Source organism: Pinus tabuliformis, chromosome 1_2, assembly GCF_031772625.1.
Source record: "Pinus tabuliformis cultivar Carrire ecotype Pingquan chromosome 1_2, CPIR1, whole genome shotgun sequence".
Lineage (NCBI taxonomy): Eukaryota > Viridiplantae > Streptophyta > Pinopsida > Pinales > Pinaceae > Pinus > Pinus tabuliformis.
The window spans coordinates 1,296,741,790-1,296,749,459 of NC_142298.1; positions in this window are offsets into that span (position 1 = coordinate 1,296,741,790).

The following is a 7,670-nucleotide window of genomic DNA, read 5'->3' on the forward strand; positions in this document are numbered from 1 at the left end:
TTTTTCTATAATGGAAGTCATCATTTAGAATTACCATACTCTTAAATTCATGGAATTTTATAATTTAAAGGTGAATCTAATTTATGATGGGGAAATAACCATGTAAAGATAAAATAATTTCTATCACATATTTGACTCCCTAACTATAATTAAGAAGGTGGGGCAATCACTTTTCTGATGGAGAATGGTTTTAGTGAATCTGGTATTTGCCTAGTAAGGTTTTCGTGAATGAAAAAGCGACATTTAACTCATCTTCACAATACCAATGGGAGAGTGGTCTCCATAAGGACATACCCCTTTCCTTCATTGTCATTGGTTTTGCCTTTGCTCGAGATTAACAATGTCCTTGTTCCTAGCTGCGTGGATCGAGGAGCAAGAGCGAGTTATTGACAGCGCCAGATTGAAGTTTAGGTTGAGAATGTGATGCTCATACCGTGCTAGTATGAATAAATTCAGATGGGCCAACCTCCGACTTATGGGCCCAACGTCCCAATTTCAACAAATAGCTAACGAACTATGCGTTGTTTGAATTTTCCTTCCTTTGTTCTCTGAGCGCCATCTCGTATACAATTTTTTTTCACATTATTTCGAAAAAAAATTCTAGTTCATAATGCCTTAATAAAAAAATTTGCACATTGAAAGTTGTGAAGACCGATAGCAAACTTGTGTTACTTTTCATCAAAGATGTGGGGTGATGAATGTAAAATTATTAGAGCACAAATACGATCTAGCTGAAGAATAATTGCAAAAACTTGCAAGAAATTGAAAAAGAAAATTAGAATCGAGAATAAATTTGATTACTTAGTATTGGTTTTAGAATCTATACATAAAGCAACTAAGTTAAGTTTAGTTGTACATGCAATAACTATGGATAATTAAAGCTAATTGAAGCTACATGTTCTTTACGTTCAGTTAATGTGCACATTCACCACATGCAAGCACTAAAGTTAACTAATTAAAGCCAAGTGCACACCACATGTAAGCACTCGAGTTAACTAACTAAAGTCAAGTGCACATCACATGCAATAACTAGAATTGAACAGAAATTAATTAAAGCTAACTAGATGCATGAACACCAACAAAGAGTTAAGCGCGTTCTAACAACTTTTATTGCAAAATTCTAACAGTGAATTTCATTTTTAAGTTCTTTTTGACATAACACTTTTAATTGTGATCACACCCCAAAGGAAAATAATACTTTAGCGTGAGTGTGCATTTCGTAATTATACAGGCTATAGAGGAGAATTGAATGTACCCTATCACACTAACATGGAATCACGTGATAGAAGTAATTGTGTTTGAGCCTTAGGATAGGTGTGTGACTCATTGTTGAGTAGATCCCTCGAGGATTTGCATGACACAATATCTTATTCTTAGGTTGTTTTCGTTGTTTTTTCCACCTTCTGGTGCACTACAGATGTGTAGATATTGTTTGTACGGTTTGAGGGGAACACCTTCAAAAAAGTGTTGGTGGTTCTCTTTTCCAGAGTTAATATTAAGTGAAGAAGTAAATATTTTCAAAGTGTAAAATAGGCTTCTAGTTAATGATGGTTCAAAATTCGCTCTTAAATATGGTATAAGACCCTGCTAAATACTTCAGAAAATATTTAACAATTAAATCTTAATGGAGCGATGTTACAAAGTATTAGGTAGTATTCAATTTCACTAGTTTTTATGATAAAAAATAAAACCTAGTTTAGTTTTATTAAAGGTGTGCACGGGTCGGAGGGGTCGGAGTTGCTCAATTCATTAATATGCCATCGCTCCCGACTATGATTTGCACCCAACTTTAGGACGGGTTCGGGGACTTCTCCCTATTCATTGAACCTTCACATTGATGTTCTCGGACTTCCTACAACAAGCGACACCCACAATACGAGGTTGAAGTTGGGCTATATAGCGATTTTGTAGCATGGAGAAATTCAGAGGGTAGTTTATAGGATAAATTAATATTAATAATTATAATGGGTAAATTAATATTAATAATTATAAATAAATATTAATGATGATAATTAATCTCCACTAAGATCAATATGTTCTATCGGACCTTAAGAAAGAAACAATTAATTAGAATTATTTAAAATCTTATTTCTGTGATAAAAAAAGGAGGGAAAGAAGCATTCCGAGGTCACTGCAGTTTTGCTAACTTAACAAGTCAAGGAGGTTGGTAGTGGGGAGAATGTTTTGGAAATGAGAGTGGATGTGAGTAAGGGCATGACAATCTAAGAGAAAATGATGTTCATCTTCGAATCTCTTAATATCGCAAAGGAGGCATATTCTCTCTTCCCAGGGTATCTTGGGAATAGACTAACGTCTGGTTTCACTTCGGAGATCGTGAGAATTAGTTCTAATCCTTGCAATATTTATCCTCTTCTTAGCATTTCTTAAGACAGAAAGGTAATTCTGGTTAGAAAGTGTGGGTTTGATAACCTTCTTATAATGTCTTAACTTTCTTTTCCCTTCTAACTCCTTATCACTCCACAACTTATCCTTAAATTTGGAAGTAATGACATTTTTAATATTTTCCTTATTCCCCAAGATGAACTCCTCCTTTACCTCCCAATGATCAAACCAAGACTTGGCATCCTTATCCCAACTCTCGCTTGAGACGGAGGTGGCTTTGACTAGAGTTAGAACCAATTTTTGGGAGTCTCTTGGCTTCCATGTTGTACAACTTCTTCTTATACATCAAATACCTAAACATAGTTGTGCATTCAATGGGGGAAATGCTAACCTCGATTAAAAGAATAGGGTAGGGAGTATTACCTTTAATCTTAAGGTTGTAGGTAATGAATTTGTTTTGGATCATTTCAATACTTCTCCATGAATCTCTAGATAGACTACAACCCCACACCTCACACCCATATAAAATAACAGGGGTAACGAGAGTCTCGAAGAGGAACTTTTTTTTACTCCAAACCCAAAGATCAGTCGACTTACAATTGTTTTCAAGCTCATAGTAATAATTAATAATTAATAACTATTAGTTGATAAATAATTATTAAATTAAAAACTAAATTAATAATTATTCAAAATTTAATAATTTATTAATAATTTAATAATAATAATTTAATTTAATTTAACAACATATCATTTATTAATAATAAATTTAATTTAAATAATTATTGATAATTTAGTAATTATTAAATTAATAATTAATAAGTTTATAATTATTTACTTATCAATAATTAATATGGTAAATTAATAGTAATTAAGCTAATAATTAAATTAACTTAATTAATATTTATTAAGTTAATAGTTAATTCATAGTTAATAATTATTTTTAATTAATTATTAATAGGGTTTATTAAAATTGTTTAAATATGAAAATGAACCATGGTCAACCATGGTGAATCATGATATTTAAAGGTTCATAATATTTATCTTAGAGTTTATATATGTTGGGTTTATAATATGAATCACTTGGGTTTAATATTATCCCTTGTGTTTTTAGTATTGATCCCTTGGGTTTTTAATATTATTATCTTAATATTAGCAATATTTTTTTTGTCTTTTTTGTGTAAGACTCGACATTCAATCACTGATGAAAATAAGTACAAACAATTCTACACGGTGTTAAGGGCCACCCTACCAGGAAACCAGCCCAGAATCACCAATTTAAAGTCTTGACATTAAATATACTAAGCTTGACTAAAATGTCTTTCAAAAACAGAGACACAAGTGAAAATTATTTGCAAAATGATACATAGAAACCAACATTTTGGCCTAGAGCCACAAAACTAATAGTAAAGGTACTAAGCATGACTTAACTATCCTATGCAAAAAAACTGGAGGCAACTGAAGGGATGGCCAACCAATTGACTGAGTATGGATGACTTGAGGTCATTGACGGGATGCAGAGAGTCACTAGCCATGAGCCACGAGCCATGAACACACACAACATGGACCCCTCCTCGGCCTTCCGACAACGCACAATGGGAGCTCCTTCTCCAAGCCTTGGCCATGAACAGTAGGTACTAGGCATTGACTACACTCAGTGGGTATGCCTTCCCCGACTGATGATGATGTCATGCACGATCTCCTTCTCCAACACCCTAGAGCCCTGAACCTCTACGTTGCCCTGAGCGCAACCGACAAGCAGTGTTCTCACCAAAAATATGACCTTCCAAAATCAGCCTTATGAGTGACACATAGCTTCTGCTCTTCACCAACACGCTAGAACTTTTGAACCAAAAGAGTTGCTTCAATTTCCTTGAATGTCTCCCAATAAAATCATTCCATTGATTTTCCAATTTCCCTTAGTTTCAAAGGCGAGCCTAAGAGCCGAATTGGAGCCCCTGTGCATCCATAAGAATTCTACATGTTATGAATTTCCCCATGATTAGTGGATGACCAACCCCAACCTCCATGCAAATGAAGAGAGCATAATCCAAATTGTAGCCATCGAGCTTAACTGCTAGAGAATTGCTAGGAGGATCGACATTGTGATTATCCCACACCGTGGCTCAAATGGAAACCTAAAGATTTGTGGTATCCTCCATGAAACCAGATGAATGTATATTCTCCTCGCATGTTAGAGCATTAAACCAACACATTTCTCCCTAAGGTTGAATGACCTTATAATCATCATACTCCATCATTAACAAACTCTATGGTACTTGCTCGCAATAACTATGAAGACTCCCGGCATGAGGGAATTTAATGGAACGTTCACTTGAGTTATGTCCGACACATGGCCCCCTAGGTGGAGAGCTAGCCACCCATAGCGGTTTTGTCACTGGAAGACTCTGCATTCACACTCGCGGTGGGGGTTAATACTATCAATATTAATTTATAATAAGAATCGTAACGAATGACAATAATTTATTGTTAATAATTAATATTTATTATAAATGATTTCTTTTTATAAATAAATAAATATTAATTAATTAATATTTTAGGGTTTATAATATGCATCTTAGGGTTTATGATAATATCAATCCCTTGCGACATAATTTTTCTCAATATGAAAATCAACCATGGTCCAGCGTCGCATTGTGACAAATATTGTGTCCATATAAAAATCAATCATGGACAACTATGGTCAACCATGGTACAACGCCGCATTGTGGCAAACATTGTCTCTATATGAAAATAAACCATGGCAAGCCATGGTCAACCATGTTTATTTTAGGGTTTTATAATATTTATCTTAGGGTTTACATACCTTTGGTTTATAATATTGATGATGATGATGATTAACATCCTCTCAGACCAATGTGGTCTATCAGACCTCAATAAAAGAAAAATAATATAATTGTAATTCTTCAAAATCTTGTTTCTATGGTAAAAAAGAAGGGAAATAAGTGCGCCAAAATCGTTATAGTTGGGTTGGCTTAATAAGTCAAGAAGATCGGAATTTTGGCAGATGTTAGGGAATTGAGAGTGAATGTGAGTAAGAGTCGGGCAGTCTAAAAGGAAATGTTTTTCATCTTCTACCCTCTTAGTATCGTAAATCTAACAGATTCTATCATCCCAAGGAGTCTTGGGAGTAGAGCACCTCCCAGTTTCACTTCAGAGCTCATGAGAATTAGTTCTTATCCTAGTGATGTTCATATTTTTCTTAGTGCTAGTCAGCACAGAGAGATAATTTTGGTTATCGAGGGTGGGGTTGATGACCTCCTTATATTATCTTAGCTTCCTTTTACCCTCTAGCCCTTATCATCCCACAACTTGTCCTTAAAATTTGAGGTAATAGTATCTTTGACACTATCCTTGCTTCCCATGATGATATCCTCCTTAATCCCCCAATAGTTGAGCCAAGATTGGCATCCTTATGCCACCCACGCTTAAGGTGAAGGTGGGGGTTTTGACTAAAGTTAGAAGCAATTTTTGGGAGCCTCTTGGATTCCATGTTGTAAATCTTATTCTTATACATTAGATATCTAAGCATAGCCATACTTTCAATGGGGAACATGCCAACTTGGGTTTAATATTATTCTCTTGGGTTTATAATTCCTTGGTTTTTTAGTATTAATCCCTTATTTTTATTATTTGCTTGGGTTTATAATATTAATTCTTGGGTTTAATATAAATTCTTGGGCTTTCAATCTTAGACAACGATGGTACAACGTTAAATTAGGACAAAAAGTTTGTCAATATGAAAATCAACCATGGTCTAACGTCACCTTGTGACAATTTTTTTCAATATGAAAATCAACCATTGTCCAACATCATATTGTGATAAAGATTCTCTCAATATGAAAATGAATGATGCTCAACCATGCTCAACCATGTTTATTTTAGGGTTTATAATATAAATAATTAGGTTTATAATCTTGGTCGACCATAGTCCAACCTCACATTGTGACAAAGATTTTATCAGCATGAAAATCAACCATGGTCCAATATCACGTTGTGACAAAGATTTTCTTGATATGAAAATCAACCATGGTTGTACGTTGCATTGTGACAAAGATTATCTCTACATGAAAATAAATCATGGTCAACTATGGTTAACCATGGTCCAATGTCGCATTGTAACAAAGATTGTCTCAACATGAAAATCAACCATGGTCAACCATGTTTATTTTAGGGTTTGTAATATTTATCTTAGGGTGCACATACCTTTGGTTTATAATATTAATCCCTTGGATTTTTAGTATTAATCCCTTGGATTTTTAGTATTAATCCCTTAGGTTTAATATTCTCTTACATTTATAATATTATCTTTTGGTTTTAATATAAAACTTTGGGTTTATAATCTTGGACCACCATGGTCCAACGTCACATTATCACAAATATTTTCTCAATATGGAAATCAACCATGGTTTGTCGTCACATTGTGACAAAGATTGTCTTGATATGAAAATGAACCATGTTCAATATTCGTAGGGTATAATATTATTCAAAGGGTTTATAATATTAATCTTTGGATTTATAATCATGGTCAACTAATCTGAAATGGGGCACTAAAGGTTTCTTGTCATGCTTACAAGAACCTCTCCCACTCTAAGGCTTATATATTCCCAGATCTATGCTTCTAATTGACAATTGTAGAATTAAAAGTGCTTGAAAGAGGTGTATGTTTGTGTTTGTTTTTAAACTGTTCAAGTGCTTATGTATATTTGCTTATGCTAATATTTAAACACACATAATAGTAAATACAACAGCAAATCAACAAACACATAAGGCAACAATATAATTAGGAGTTCACCCAAACCTCTTGGGCTACATCTCTATGAGCTCTAGTCAACTCGACTAGGCTCTCTGGGATTATGGTAATCTTTCTTTTACAAGTTCCACACTCAACTCCATTGGTTTACAACTAAACCTATGGGTTTAGAATACCATCTTATCCTTGGCCATTTGTCTCTCTAGCTCTCAGTTCTTGGATCTGGCTCTGGCTCTTGGCTCTGGCTCTGGCTCTCGGCTCTGGCTCTGGCTCTCTCTGGCTCTTAGGCTCTGGCTCTGGCTCTGGCTCTGGCTTTGGCTCTCAGCTTCGACTCTAGCTCTTAGCTTTGGCTCTGACTCTCAGCTCTGGCTCCGGCTCTCGGCTCTCAGGCTTTGCAACTCTGCTGTGTTCAGCTCTCTGGCTCTGCAACTCTGATGCGCTCAACTCTATGAGGAATCACCCCTTTGCCATCACCCCCAACCTCTGGTGGCTTCTCTGGCTTTCTCTGGAACTGTGACTCTGCCTCCAACCTCTGGTGGCTCTGCCTCTATCAGCT